The sequence below is a fragment of the Pseudoliparis swirei genome, chromosome 8 (genome assembly GCF_029220125.1).
Source record: "Pseudoliparis swirei isolate HS2019 ecotype Mariana Trench chromosome 8, NWPU_hadal_v1, whole genome shotgun sequence".
NCBI lineage: Eukaryota > Metazoa > Chordata > Actinopteri > Perciformes > Liparidae > Pseudoliparis > Pseudoliparis swirei.
Window position 1 is genome coordinate 22,089,783 of NC_079395.1, and position 15,988 is coordinate 22,105,770.

A 15,988-nucleotide genomic window follows, 5' to 3' on the forward strand; every position below is an offset into this window, starting at 1 on the left:
TGTGACGCTGGATCCTTGACGACAGAAAAGGGAAAGTTCAAAGACGCGTTCAGGGCCAGTGGGAGCAGCGGCCGCCATTATGAAGTAGAAAAGTAAACGGAGGGGAAAGTCGATCTGAAATGGAGATATCTTTTTGTGTTAACTGTATTTATCGGCACGTGTCTCTGTATATATGGCTCTCTGGGTTTCCGTGGCATTTCTTTCTTCTTTATTTTTTCGTTGGCTTGTCAAGGTGAAGCTTGACGTGTTGTGGACTCTCGTTCCGGGGAGAAGACCGCCGGGCGGCCGCTTAACGACTCCTTTACACCCGAATGACGAGTGTGAATGATAACGGGGCCGAACCGAGGCCCCACAGCCCCGGTGGGGAACACTCTCCGGCTGATAATGTCACGCCGTGTCCTTTTTGTGAGTTTAAGTGAGAAAAGACGTCCACCGCGAGCTAGCAGGCAGATATCTAAAGTGTAACGTTTAGAGCTTGATGGATGCTGCCATGTTTACTTCTTCCCGGATGTCATCGGCACCGTTGAACTGTTTTATTATTTGATTTGCTTGTTTTCCAGCCGCCCCGCTCAGCTCCACTTCTCTCTGACCCTGTGGTAACATTAGCTCTGTATCTATTTTTTATGCCAAATTATTGTGTTTACCTGTGTTTTGTCAAACAAACAAAACAAAAAAATCGAGTCTCCCCCCCCCCCCCCGTAATATGTCTTGAAATCAGCTGCCTGCCTTAACCCCCCCCCCCCCCCCAGAGAGATTTGGACAGTTGCTTAAAAAGAGAAACAGTAAATAGAAACTCAGCTAGCAGCTGGCGGTGCAGAAGCACACGTAGAGGCAGAGGTCGCAGAAACGGGCCGAGTTTGAGTTGTGCGTATGAATCTGGGCATTTGGAAGGAATCCAAACCAACATTTACCTCCCCTCCCACACACACACACACACACACATGGTATGTGCGCCCATACGCAGACGACGCCTACGTCTATTTCTGTAATCTAGCGTAGCCGTAGAGAGTCGGTGGGTTTCACTGCAGTGTGTCCCTCTTATTGTTCTTTTTTTTTATAACTCATATATATATATATATATATTCAGACAGTTATTAATCTCATTCTGGTGACAATTATTCTTTGTAAAGCTAAATGTAGTGCGTTTGTATGTGTGTGTGTGTGTGAACCCGGGGGTCTGCAGGGGGGTGGGGGGATCAAGCCAAACCTGATGCATCCATCTATCGGTCTATCTTTATCCATGTGGCCCTGCTCTCTTCCACTTCCTGCCCCCCCCCCCTCTCTCCCCCTTGCCGTTATTTGCCGTGTTTGTTCTTTGGAAAAAACAAAACAAAAAAAATGAAAATGCTATCACAATAAACTATAATAAAACATTCTAAACTCTAAACATGTTATTTTGATGGTTATGTGGCGATTTGAAAAACAATAGGGTTTAAAAACAACAACCACCCTGTATTTATATTTCGTTCTCGTTTGTGACGAATGAATCGATCACATCGGGGCCTCGTGCCGTTTTATCTGATTCCTCCATTAAAATGAGCGGCGAGGGAGGGGGAGGAGGGCGCTCTTGGATTCGTGCCATTCGACCTTCAGCGGTCGTGGAGATTGTATTCCCCGATGAAGGTCAGCCAGACGGAGCCCGCTTAATGAATGAAACATTTTCCAACTCGTATGCAGTCGGGGAGCTTCTCCCAGTTTAAATGCAAATCTCTCTACATTTAGCAGGAATATGCCACATGTTTGGCTCCGCGGCCGTTAGCTGCATAATGCGTAGGCCAAACCGTTAGCTGCACAACGCGTAGGCCAAACCGTTAGCTGCACAACGCATAGGCCAAACCGTTGGCTGCACAACGCGTCGGCCAAACCGTTAGCTGCACAACGTGTCGGCAAAACCGTTAGCTGCACAACGTGTCGGCCAAACCGTTAGCTGCACAATGTGTCGGCCAAACCGTTACCTGCACAACGTGTCGGCAAAACCGTTAGCTGCACAACACGTCGGCCAAACCGTTAGCTGCACAACGCGTCGGCCAAACCGTTAGCTGCACAACGTGTCGGGAAAACCGTTAGCTGCACAACGCGTAGGCCAAACCGTTAGCTGCACAACGCGTCGGCCAAACCGTTGGCTGCACAACATGTTGGCCAAACCGTTAGCTGCACAACGCGTCGGCCAAACCATTAGCTGCACAACGCGTAGGCCAAACCGTTAGCTGCACAACGCGTCGGCCAAACCGTTGGCTGCACAACATGTTGGCCAAACCGTTAGCTGCACAACGCGTCGGCCAAACCATTAGCTGCACAACGCGTCGGCCAAACCGTTAGCTGCACAACGCGTCGGCCAAACCGTTAGCTTTATAGCGTGTCGGCCAACCGTTAGCTGCACGTGTCGGCCAAACCGTTAGCTGCACAACGTGTCGGCCAAACCGTTAGCTTTATAGTGCATCGGCCAACCGTTAGCTGCACAACGCGTCGGCCAAACCGTTAGCTGCACAACGCGTCGGCCAAACCGTTAGCTGCACAACGCGTCGGCCAAACCGTTAGCTGCACAACGCGTCGGCCAAACCGTTAGCTGCACAATGCGTCGGCCAAACCGTTAGCTTTATAGCGTGTCGGCCAACCGTTAGCTGCACGTGTCGGCCAAACCGTTAGCTGCACAACGCGTCGGCCAAACCGTTAGCTGCACAACGCGTCGGCCAAACCGTTAGCTGCACACCGCGTCGGCCAAACCGTTAGCTTCAGAGCCTGGAAGCGGCTGACCTCAGATCAGCCCTGACCACCGTGAGACTTGCAGTAAGTGTGTTTGAGCAGTTTTGTGTTGACTGCCATAACAAGCATAACGTCCAGCGTGTCGTCTTCATGACTCTGCAGTGTGTATCTGTCATGTGACGGAGAGCAGCTCCAGGTCTTTAGTCCAGACTAAACTTCTCAACCACTCCATGGATTGACGTTCATGATCCCCAGGGGGTGAACCCCGGCATGGATGAAGTGCCACCGGTAGGTCTTATTTGTTTACTTATCCGGTTAAACAGCCAACATGTACCGAGTGTATTGGAATATAAAGATATGTATGTTCCCCAGAGGGTGAACCCCACTGTGTCTGGTGATGTCACCACTCGCCCCGTAGCGCCTCGTTTAACCTTCCTCCTGTGTTAGCTTTCTGTTACCATCTCTTATGTTAGCGGGTCGGTGCCGACCCGTGTCTTAAATCAGCTGTAAAATACACCAACAACAATGATCTATCATCCAATTTGTTTCTCATCTCTTGGTTACCTTGTTAGGCTTCCTTATCCATGAAAATATTGGTTTTAATATATTTGGTGTGGGCTTCTGGGCCTTTTCTTTGTCAGTATATCATATTTCAATTTTAAAAATGGTAAAATGAACCTCAAGAGAATCATTTAAATAAATAAAGGGTTGTTGTGTTACTTGACTATTACTGAGGGGTATTAGAACACATCTCTGAAATAAATGTGTTATATTTATTTTTTTATTTTAATATTATTAACGATAGTAACATTTATGGTGTTAGGGTCAATTTCGACCCATATACAGTATATTTACTTCAAGAAAAAGGCTAAAAAGTATTTTTTTCAGCAATAGAACTTCAATACAAACACAAAATAAAAAGCAGAACAAGTCATAACACAAAATATAGATTTGCAAGGTCAAACAAACTACCAATCAAGCAAATCAAACCAATAGAAATCAATTACTAGTTCCAAAACAAACAAAAAAACTCAATCAGAGTAAAAGTCTCTGTGTGCAAGAACTTGCATGTGTATGTGTGTGTTTAGATGCATGTGTGGCAAAAAGTGACACTTTTATTGTGTTCTTTGCAGAGATATTTCTTGCAGTTGAAGCACAATACGTGTGTCTTGCTTGGGCAGACCTCACACCTCTTTCTTTTAGAATCAGGTGGCCTGAGTCATGGCTGGTAAAGAAATTGTCACAAGTGATATTGTGACCCTGCAGTCCAGTAGTCATATCGAGGACCACACGTTTTCCTTGGTTTTTCTCGGGGATGCCACTCGCAGCTTTGCCTGTGTACATCTGTAGATTCTGTAGAGAACAATGCAAAATGAGAATCCCCTAAAGCTCCCATGATTGGGAGAGGAGCTGGCTGAAACTGTGTTGGCTGACAGTGCACTTATGATTTCAGTTTTGGCTCTAATTATTGCTTTATAATCTTATTTTTATAACCGGGTCGAAACCGACCCTAACAACACAAAGGTCATAATTTCAACCAGAGCATTTGATAATTTAGTGAAACAAAATGTTTTTGTTTTATTTTGTTGAAATAGAGGTTCCTGACAAAGTCAAAAAGCCTTGATGAAAATAAACAAATGTATGTGGTTCTTTTTTGCATTTAAAACCTAAAACGGGTCGGTGCCGACCCTAACACAAGAGGAATGTTAAAGAGACATGCCTCGACAGCTGTTGGATATTGGGGAACGTGAATGTCTATAAAGTAGCGACGTTCCCGTGAGGATGAACTCTAGAAACTTCGTCCAGCATTATCAACATTAAGTTCTATGATGTGAAATATGCGTCGGTAAATATCCGTTTCTGGAAATAATTAGCTTTTGTGTGGCGGTTGCAAACGAGTGGCTAACGTTGTGGGCGCGTCGGCGTCACGGCTGCATTCTGCCGTCAGCAGTTAAGATAAATATCAGCTCTAAAAACGAGTTTTAAACGGTTCTTTAAAAGCTAGCTATCAATACTGTGAGAATGCATGTCCGATATTCAAAGAGCTGCTAGCATGAAGTGTCTTAAGAAACGTGTTCTTTATAAATAATTTCAAATGAAAGGACTCCTCCAGCTGGATGTCCCCTTTCACTGGGTTTATACTGTCAAACATTATATGAATAAGTATTTAGATCATTAATGAATGAACTTGAAAGCCAGATTAGAATGTTGTAGCTCATTTAGCAGCTTCATGTATAACTGTTGTATGTAAAATGCTACTCTAGCTAACGCGCTACGTCCGACTGAAGGAGAACCCTCTGCTCTCCGGTGTTAGCGTTGGTCACATGGAGACGTTTGGTGGTCCATTCTTCTTCAGGTGATAACACGACGATGACGAGCAGACGCCGGCTCACGGAGACGGTCAAGTCTCTGCAGGTTTAAAACCTGCTGGAACCACGAGGAGGTCTGGACCGGAGGAGGGAGGTCCACGAGACTCAGAGGAGGGGAGGGTGTCTGGAGCCAAGGGAAAGGTTCTTATGACCAGGACCAGAGTGTGGAGAGACCAGGACCAGAGTGTGGTGAGACCAGGACCAGGACCAGAGTGTGGTGAGACCAGGACCAGGGTGTGGTGAGACCAGGACCAGGACCAGAGTGTGGTGAGACCAAGACCAGGACCAGAGTGTGGTGAGACCAGGACCAGGACCAGAGTGTGGTGAGACCAGGACCAGGACCAGAGTGTGGTGAGACCAGGACCAGAGTGTGGTGAGACCAGGACCAGGACCAGAGTGTGGTGAGACCAGGACCAGGACCAGAGTGTGGTGAGACCAGGACCAGGACCAGAGTGTGGTGAGACCAGGACCAGGACCAGAGTGTGGTGAGACCAGGACCAGGACCAGAGTGTGGTGAGACCAGGACCAGGACCAGAGTGTGGTGAGACCAGGACCAGGACCAGAGTGTGGTGAGACCAGGACCAGGACCAGAGTGTGGTGAGACCAGGACCAGGACCAGAGTGTGGTGAGACCAGGACCAGGACCAGAGTGTGGTGAGACCAGGACCAGGACCAGAGTGTGGTGAGACCAGGACCAGGACCAGAGTGTGGTGAGACCAGGACCAGAGTGTGGTGAGACCAGGACCAGAGTGTGGTGAGACCAGGACCAGGACCAGAGTGTGGTGAGACCAGGACCAGGACCAGAGTGTGGTGAGACCAGGACCAGGACCAGAGTGTGGTGAGACCAGGACCAGGACCAGTGTGTGGTGAGACCAGGACCAGAGTGTGGTGAGACCAGGACCAGAATGTGGTGAGACCAGGACCAGGACCAGAGTGTGGTGAGACCAGGACCAGAGTGTGGTGAGACCAAGACCAGGACCAGGACCAGAGTGTGGTGAGACCAGGACCAGAGTGTGGTGAGACCAGGACCAGGACCAGAGTGTGGTGAGACCAGGACCAGGACCAGAGTGTGGTGAGACCAGGACCAGAGTGTGGTGAGACCAGGACCAGAGTGTGGTGAGACCAGGACCAGGACCAGAGTGTGGTGAGACCAGGACCAGAGTGTGGTGAGACCAGGACCAGAGTGTGGTGAGACCAGGACCAGGACCAGAGTGTGGTGAGACCAGGACCAGGACCAGAGTGTGGTGAGACCAAGACCAGGACCAGAGTGTGGTGAGACCAAGACCAGGACCAGTGTGTGGTGAGACCAGGACCAGAGTGTGGTGAGACCAGGACCAGGACCAGAGTGTGGTGAGACCAGGACCAGGACCAGAGTGTGGTGAGACCAAGACCAGGACCAGAGTGTGGTGAGACCAAGACCAGAGTGTGGTGAGACCAAGACCAGAGTGTGGTGAGACCAGGACCAGGACCAGAGTGTGGTGAGACCAAGACCAGGACCTTCGCTAAGGGGTCTGGAGTCCTCCGCTGGACTCGGGGCCAGAGACTTCATCAGAAGTCGTCTTGACGCCAGTGGAATTCTTCGCTTCCAGACAACAAAGTTTGTTTTAACTATAAAATTATTGTCAAAACCAACATTACCCATGATGCACCTGGACCTGATTGGCGTGTACAGATCAGGGTGTGTAGTGGCTAATGAGGAGCAGGATGGAGGACGTGTTCTACACGGCCCGACCGACGCCGCCTCGAGTGACGTCACCCGAGGCTCGAGACGGGCCTGAGTGTATTCTCGCGTGACGGGCCCCTGAGAACGCCAGTAACAAGTTATGAAGCACACACACACACACCATTGTAATTTCTTGTCACATGATCAAATAAAGACTCGAGATTGGACGACATCGAGTTCTACATGACCAGCAATCATCGTAGGATGAAAATACAAAAGAATTTCAGGTGTTATTCAAATTGTAATAAATATATTTGAATAGTTTTGATGAATGAATGTTCCTGCTCCCGTCAGAAAATGAAGCCAGAGGTTTGCGTTTGGATGTAAAACGTGTGTAAATTGCCATTTAATGTATGTGAATGATCGTTCTGGGGGGGACTGTCCCTTTAAGACGGGACTCACCTGCACAACCAAATGTTCGCGTGTCCTTTTGATTTGTGTAAAAACAAAACGATCGACTACGACGGACAGTTTTGAATCCTCGGCTCCAGAATGAGCCGACGCACTCCGGTTGAACCGCCATCGGGTTTATTTACCACGCCGGGTGCATGCGTACACGTATAAAGATGTTTAGACTTTCACTACTACGCTTCCAAGATATATTTAGATGAAATACTTTTTTAAAAGCGTCCTATGCCAACTCATTACAGATGGCGTGCTCCTGGAGGTCACGGCAGCACAAGAGACTAAAATGCAGTTTCCTGTTCCTGGTGGCAGGACACTTCCTGTTCCCGTCACGCCACGCAGACTGGTTGACCCGGAGGTCCCTGTGGGGGGTCCTTAGCTGTATTTATAATTACTGAATTAATGATCGCATTCATTGCATTCACGTCAACTCTGAACATAAATAATTACAATCTATCCAGGAACTATTACCATATCCCACACCCACACAGACACACACAGAATACCCATTTGCCTCCACGTGAAAAATACAAACCGCCTACTAAAGGTTACATCTTAACCCACATTCAAAAAAAAATTATTTATTAATTTATTTATTTATATGTGTTTCACTAAACATTAGAAAAATAAGTGTGATGCTTTTGAATAAATCAATGCTTCTTTTTATTTTGGTTTGCGTTGGACTTCCAAACCAGTGCCCTGTGTCTATTACGTCATATCTGTCTATTAAAACAATAAAATACAATAAATCTAAACGATCTCACGAAGCCATAGTCCAAATGACGCCCTTCTTCTTCTTTTTTTAAAATCTTTGTATTTTATTTTTACAATCCCCACATAGGACTCGCAGTGCGCGTCACACAGGCACGGCAGGGTCAGTGACCGCGCACGCCGCCTGTTTATCTCTGAGAGATTCTCGGGAGCGCGCCCCCCCTGGCCGAGGAAGGTGAGCGAGTGTCTGGAGGGGAGGACTCGGGAGCGCGACCAGCCGAGGGATCGATCGGATTAAACTCGATTTGAGTGAAATTAACACAAAGGAGAGAAGAGCGACGCGCACTCATCGGCGAGGTCGCAGGCGCGAGACACGCCGGAGAAATATTTCACGGATAAGAAACTTGAACTTTTTTCTTCTTCTTCCTCCTGTTTATTTATATTTCAAACGGGGGGAGAAAAAAAAAAGGACCACGGCGGATTTTTTTTCTTCCTCGAACAAGCGGAGATACTAACGAGGAGTTGATTTGATAAAAGCCGAAGTGACCGAGCTCGTTGGGTAAGCTAACAAACGACCTCTTTGAACGAGTGCTTTTTATATGTTTGTGGAGCGGAATCCCGACTGCTAGTCCCCGTTGATTTACACTGAAAGCGGTTTATATTCTCCCGTAATAGTAAGTTTTCCATACTTTTTTTTTTTCTTCCTCCGAAGCCCATCGCTTGAATCTTGCGGTGCGAGTTGTGTTTTCACACCGACCGACGGGGCTTTTTATTCAGCGCCAACTCGATGGAAAGCTCGTGTCCGGGACGGCCGCTTCGCGTGGCTCCTGTTTTTATTCTGTGGCTCTGGCAGAAAGTCATTGAAGGTCCATGGAGCTGCCATGCCGACATGCTAACAATAGCAAGTTTAGCTCTGCCACCCGCTGCACCGCTCACACACACACACACACACACACGCGCGCACAACAGTCCCGTAGTTAGTTGAAAAGTGGAAAGAAAAAAACACCCGACGACACGGAGAGCCTCTCCGTTTCCTGGGTCCGTTTAACCGACAACTTGTTGATTTTTTTTGTTGGTAACCTTTAAGTTAATTCAGTTTATTTAAAGTGTGAGTGTTAGCGCTGTTGGCTAATTGTGTTGAAGCTTCCAGGAGACACGAGGTGGCTCGAGCGTAGAGGTGAGTCACTGGCCGACTGAATGAGCCGCGAGTGAGAATCCCAGCGGAGAATACTTGGCTTATAATCGCCGGGAAACACGTCGTCAGAGTTGCATTTAAAGTGCTTATTCTCAAAAGTGCGAGCACGAGTTGCGTGGCCGCTGAATTGTGTGTTTTTTGTCGCGTGGGGACGGTGTGGAGTGTCCGTAGTAGTGTTGTGTTGGACGGAAGGGACGGAGCAGTGCAAGAGAAGAGGAGGGGGGTGCGGGCAGCGAGGCCAGGCGGTCACTCCACACTATCGGGGGTTTTCACGTTGTTTCTACCACGTTTTCCAACATTAAAACGTACGAGGAACGCGTTCGTCCCGTTTTCTCTAAAATAGAGGAAGAAGTGGGTTACTTTGATAGAAGAAAACACCCGGAGACGAGCAACGCGTCCCCGGGTCTGGAACGACGTGCGAAACACCGAGAGGCTAATTAGCCGTTGCTAGCCGATGGGGGGGGGGGGGGTTAGCCCCGAAGCTAGGACACAGAAGTTCTGCTAGCTCTCATCTCCATTGTGTCCCCTCGAAGACCACTACCCCCCCCCCCCCTTCCCTTCGCGAGCTACTAACATTCACCAGCGCGAGCAGTTATCGTTAGTTCGACGCCTCGATATTAAACTTTCCTCGTCTTTCGCTTCACTTTTTGTTGTTGTTATCGAAAGACGAAGTCGCGCTCCGCGTCGTGTCCGTTCGTCTGCGTGACATTTGTGAGTTCGGGCTCCACTTGTTACGCGATGTGCGGACGGGCTCCAGACACCTGCTCGCGGCCACGGACGTGTTGCCGGTTACAGTTACCCGTCTCCCCGGCAGACGCGGACCGGCCGCCCTGTTATTTTCGTTATTTTGCGTTTTTCACCACGCGACCTCTGTCTCGCGCCGGCCTGCCCTCTTTCTCCATTATGCGCTCTGGAAGCGGTCAACTTGCATAATGGTCACCATGATGCCCTCGCGCAAACTTTGTCTGCGCTACCCGGGGAAGAATAAAACAAAAAGAACCTGCGCGTTAATGTCATAAAAAGACATTTACACGCGCACTTTGTGGTATTGTTGCTCGCGCGGATGTTTTATTCGCACTTCGTTCAGTTTGCACGTGCTAGTTCGTTGTTTGTGCCACAGAGCCAGAAGCTGCTCCCCCACCACCTTGTGCCTGAGAGCCAAGATGGCAGCTCGTCCTGTTGAGCGGGCCACGGAGCCAGAGATAAGAGGCCCCGGCCGCGCGCGCACACACACACACACACGCACGCGCACAGCAGATGTTCAGCACGATTTGGTCTTTTTCCCGTTTGTCTGTTCTTGTCGTTAAAGTTGAGTCGCACGGCTGCCGTAGTTTGTTGCTCTGGGCATATGGCACAAAGTTACCCCCCTCCACACATTTGGATTTGATCATAATCTCTTATGTTTTTTGACATTTTAAATATGGTACATATTTAGCGGTTTTATTTTTGTTGTGTGTGTTTCTAGAAGTTGTCTTTGTGACCGTGGGGGTGATTGTGATTGTCTTCACCTTTCAGGTTGGACATATTAACGCAGTTGGAAGAGCACGGAGGAAAATAAAGTCCCAACATTTTAAACTATAGGAAGTGTCTCAATCAACATGTTGCCTCATGGTCCGTGGGGCCATCATCTTGACTTCATCCAGAGTTTTAGTCTACGTAACGACTGAGGTACAGTCCCTCCTCTAACACCCATGTGTGCTGTATGCCCCAAAGCTTAAAATATGTAAATTTTTCGTCACGCTTAAGGTTGTCGTTCGGTCCAGCTTCGTCCCGGCCGCCTCACTGGGGGATCGCTGTGAGGGGAAGCCCCTCCCACGCAGTGACTCAACTAGGGCTGCAACAACGAATCGCTAAAATCGATTATTAAAATAGTTGGCAACGAATTTCATTATCGATTCGTTGTGTCGCGCGATTATTAGGGCGCTCAGTAAGTCGCGGAGTATAAACAAAGTTGAGTTGAGGGCAGAGCGGTGCAGGGGAAACCAGAGCGGAGCGAGAGGACAGAACGCTGCGTTGTGAGAGCCAATCAGCGCTGAGCTGCTCCTCTGTTGATGAATCTAATTGGCTGCTGCTGCTCACGTGGCGCTGGATGCGGAAGTCATTCACGTAGTCGGAGACATTCACGGAGCTGTGTGCGCCTCCGGGTGATGTCATGACCCCAGACACCAGGGCGCTACATGTCACGACGTGTGTGGCATTTCCACAAGAAGTATAACGTAGAAAAAGTGGTTATTTATTCCGTGGCGGATGGCTGAAAATATTTTTCCATGGAGAAAGGCAACGGAGATAAGCCACGCCCCCTTACAGTATGAGGCGTTTAACCCATAAATAGCCAACTCAGGAGAGTAAACCGCTGTCAGTCTGTTTGTGACGGTTCATCCACATGCTGACCAGTGAACAGGTTCATCACCATGGTGACCAGTGGATCTCCAGGACCTTTCCATGACTTTAAACCAAATTTCCGTGATTAAACATTTAGTGAAAACTGTGTATACATGAACAAGTGAGAAGATGTAGTATTTAAACTAACAATGAGAATTCCAAAGCATACCGTATATATTCCGTGTAAATTAACATTTGAATAAAATACATTTGCATTACTTTTCCAACATTTTGGGATTTTATTTTGTTCAATTACTTTTCAAGGCCTGGAAATAGCCATTTAAAAACTCCATGACTTTTCCAGGTTTTCCATGAACGTACGGACCCAGTTTTGAATAAAGGGTTGAAAATTAAAGTTTTTTTGTTTTTTTCCGATTAATCGAAAAAATAATCAACAGATTAATCGATTATCAAAATAATTGTTAGTTGCATCCCTAGACTCAACCCACACCGCACGAAACACAACATCAAGATTCACCAATTAATTGAGATTTCACAGAATGACGCAATTCAATTTTCAGTGGTAATATCCATGCGCTGCTGCTCCCTGTCCACATGTATGCCCCCATTATACCCCCCCCCCCTCCCCCCAAATGCATCCAAACAAACATGTCTGATGGCCGTAAAGATGTAACCGCGGCGCGGCCTTGTTCATTCACTCGCCGCAGCTTTTTCCAGCAGAAACAAAGCCACTTTGTTTGTAACAAACAGGTGTCCGTCAATGCGTCGCCTGTTTTCAAAACGCCGTTGCCCTGACCTATGAATCATTACTGTGATCGGCTCGTTATCTGAGCGTTTTCACTCGTACTGTGCCACCTTCTCGTGACCTTTCTAACCAGCTCGTGTTTTTCAGGATGCTTTAGAGCAAGATGGATGTAATAAAAACCAGAACGGGCCACATAGTATGTGCGAGGACGAGAAGCCGGCGGCGCCCCCGTCGGCATGCAGAGAGCTCCGGCGCTCGTGGCTGACAACACTGATGTTGTTGTGCTCTGTTAGTGAAAACGGCCATTGTTCCCGTCTTTGTCCCTCGCAGCTCATTTGACTCTCCGCTGCGTGGCGTCCACCGTCGGCCCCTCCGCTCTGAGGGGAGCGTGACGCGCCGCTCTTTAAACAACTCGCTCCTCCTCCTGCACTTCTCTCAAATCTGTACTTTCGCTAAATTTTCAGTTTCATTGAAAACAGTCTTGATTTAAAAAATAAATAAATAGCTGTGTGTTTTTAAACATTTGAATACAGGTAAATCTGAAAAGAAGCTCCAGGCGTGACGGGCTGAGATTGGTCGTCTCTCGGATGCTCGGCGGAAGTTTATATCGGGACATTTTTCCTTTGAGAGACTTCTTGAGCTCCACTGAAATGAGTTCCATGCATTGGCGCCCATACGGGTCCATTGATGTGCTAAAGTACATTTTACAAATTCAAAGCTATTTGCAGGAAGAAGTCAATAATATTGTGACTATTTTGCAGCCCTAGTATGTTTTAAACACACAAAAAAATGTATTTCAGCTACCTAGCGTTGGGTAAAGTGACTTGACTGCATCGAACATGTCCTGCGTCCTTGTTGACGGCTCAGACGATGTGTTCGTGAGCCTGAACAGCCGTTGGAGCCAACACCACGGGGGGCTTTCCTCTGGATGTGGGGAAACGTCCAGAAGCGTCTTCAGGTCTCACTTTTCTCTTTTTTCTGCTCCATTTCTACCGTCGTCCTGAGCCGACGTTCCCTTCGGCGCCGTCTCTCTGGCTGGCGGCGCTCATCAGGGACTGCGTGTGCACTGCTCCTCTCAGTGGTTGTTTTGAGTTCCAGATGACGGCGTTGATCCACTTGGTGTTTTAAGAGCTGAGGCTTATATATTGTTGTTTCCAGTCTTCATAGGATTACAAGTTGTCTTTAAGCTTCAGGTGTCTTTTTATGATACAATTAAAGGGTAAATGCAGAAACACGGCGAGGAAAACCACTGAACTTCTCTTTTCTCGGGCTGGCAGCGTGTGCCGGGACTTGTTCGTTCACTTGGAAAGTTTCCCTGGTTCGTCGTCACCGGTACGAGAACAACGCCTCCTTTTTTAACTTTCTCGACGCCGTTGACTGAAGAGCAGGTGACCCTGACGGTGTGACCTGCAGGCCTGCACCGGGCGGGCATGTTGTTCCCCGTGTGGGGTCGATGGCGCCCGGCGCCGCCGTGCTCCCGCCCGGTGTTGGGTATCCTGGGCCAGAAGGAGAGCCGGTGTTTGTCAGGGCGGTGGCCATTTTGTCTCCCGTCATGTGTCGCGGACGGCAGCCGCGAGAAGTGCTGCTGTCATTTGTCTCCGTCTCTTTCATCTCGCCCTCCGTCGCTCCACCACACCCACCCACACTCGCTCCCTCTCCACCCAGGCGTGAGCTGCCTCCTCTTCCTTCTGCTCTTCATTCTCACCCTTTCCATCTCTCTCTCTCTCCCCTTCCATCTTTGCCTGCCTGTCTGTTTGCTCCCTCCCTCCCCGTTCTCTCATTTCCAGCCAAAAGGTTAGCGGGGGTCTTTAGCACTGTGGTGACATTCAAAACTGAGTGTCATCTCTCTCTCTCTCTCTCTCTCTCTCTCTCTCTCTCTCTCTCTCTCTCGCTCTCTCTCCTAAATAGGCTTTATTGGCACGGATGTTGCAACAACAATATTGCCAAAGAACCACGACATAACACAAAAACGTAAACAATTCATATGAATAATAGTGTGCTCAGGTTGTGGCGTGCAACAAGGGGTGTGTGTGTTTCCTTCTCGTAGGATTCTCACTTAAAGATTCTCCCAGTTGGAGCCGGTCCAAGGACATTCGTCTTTTTTCTGTCTCACATTTCAGGAGGCGGTGCATCAGTCTCCACCTCACCTGTCGAACAGCGACCACATATTCGGGTTTCTTCCGATCGCCAATCGGTCACTGAGCCTGTGCCGGGTCGGGGTCCTTCTCTGCTTCTGACCCCCGACAGAAGAGATATTCCGCCTGTTCATAATCTCTTTCTAGGGCCAGATAACATTCTGATCTACTTTGACTCTCGGTTTCTTTTCCCCAATATTCCCAGTACGTCTCTCTGCTTTAGATTAGCGTTCGCTCCGATCGGTGTTTGGAAAGCTGTGTTAGTGTGAGACGGGTCAGGGTGTGGCACGACGTCTCTCCATTCAATCGGCTTCATTGGAATGGATGTTACAACAACATTGCTGAAGAACCACAACGTAACGACACAAAAACACACGATTTATATGGATAATAATGTCGGAGAAATAACTATCGCAAAAGAACAGTTGTTTCTTGTGATGGTCACTCACTGTCCCTCAGGTTGTTGCATGATGGGACATATGGTGCAACACGGTGTCTCTCTGTCGGTGTCTCTCTCTCTATCTGGCTCTCTCTCTGTGTGTGTGTCCTCCTCCGCATTCACTCCTCCCCATCCTCCTGCAGCGAGGGCCTTCTGGACCAAGTGTTGTGCCTAGAAGAGAGGCTGGCGTTATTACAGATCTCAAGTGTGTGTGTGTGTGGCCTGCTTGTGTGACGGAGGAGACGGCCTGTCAAGTACATCTCTGACCCGCCTGTTCATGTTTTTTTTATAATCCCTCCTTGACCTCGCCCGGCGTCGCCGCGGTGCACGTCCAATTGCCCCGCCCACCGCCCCGTCTCATCCCTCAGACCTCTAGCACCGTTTCCCCTCGCTGCCGCCGGAGAGACGCAATCACGCCGGCTCGTGGAACCGACACGCAGGAGGCCGTCTGCGTCGCTCCGGTGATCTCGGTCCCGGGGCACCTCCTCTCGGAGGGCGCCGTGGTCCATCGGCTCCTTCCTTGGTCGCTGACGTTGTTCCTTCTTCCCGGCACTCAAATGTCCCAGCCGGATTTTAATCCACCTGAAAATGGTTCCCAAAAAAGAAGGAGCCGGTGAGCTCTTTAACTAGATTCAAACCCACAACGGAAGCACGTGCGCGTGTGTGTGTCGGGGGAGAAGTTACCCCTCAGCCTCACAGAAAGGGCCCTGGAAGTTAATTGGTTGTTAGCAGGCAGGCGGGTCCAGTGGGGGAGGAGACCGGGGACTGGCCAATCTCTGGAGACCCGGTCGAGACGCGCCTGTCCCATTGGTCTAAAAGGTCATGTCAATGGCAGTGATTGATCAGAGGTGTGTGTTCGCATCTAATTAATATTTTTCTCTGAAAAAATCCGGAACGTGCCGCCTGTGATGTCGTCGGCTCAAATGTTTCCAAAGCGTCGTCTTCTCTCGGCACCGCGGTGACGAATCTCTCACCAGCCCCCAAAGCCGCTGGTGGTTTCTCACCGACTCCCAGCTGGAGACGAGGCCCGTCTGGGTTTCTTTTAACGTCTAACCCCTTTAAAAAAAAGTTTGACTCGAGTTGCGTCGGCGGTTGGAGGACACAGACCCCGTCTCTGTTGAGGAACCCGTGGTGACCCCACGGCAGGAGGCCGTTGGTCTGTTCCACGTGGCCGCTGACGTCGCTCGCCTTCTTTAATCCACTCTCGGGATGAGAGTGGAT

General features: G+C 49.0%; 1 protein-coding gene across 3 annotated transcripts in view; it reads left to right on the forward strand.

The window, feature by feature from the left end:
* The first annotated feature begins 8,157 nt into the window (after nt 1–8,157).
* Nucleotides 8,158–15,988, forward strand: part of chd7 (chromodomain helicase DNA binding protein 7) — a 65,285-nt gene continuing 57,454 nt past the window's right edge. The window contains exon 1 of one of the 3 annotated variants that reach the window (XM_056420216.1): nt 8,158–8,469. The gene's annotated coding sequence lies outside the window, so the exon portion shown is untranslated. Of the gene's footprint in view, nt 8,470–8,936; nt 9,088–15,988 lie in introns of those variants that run through there. The other 2 variants (XM_056420218.1, XM_056420217.1) reach the window with 2 other exon arrangements.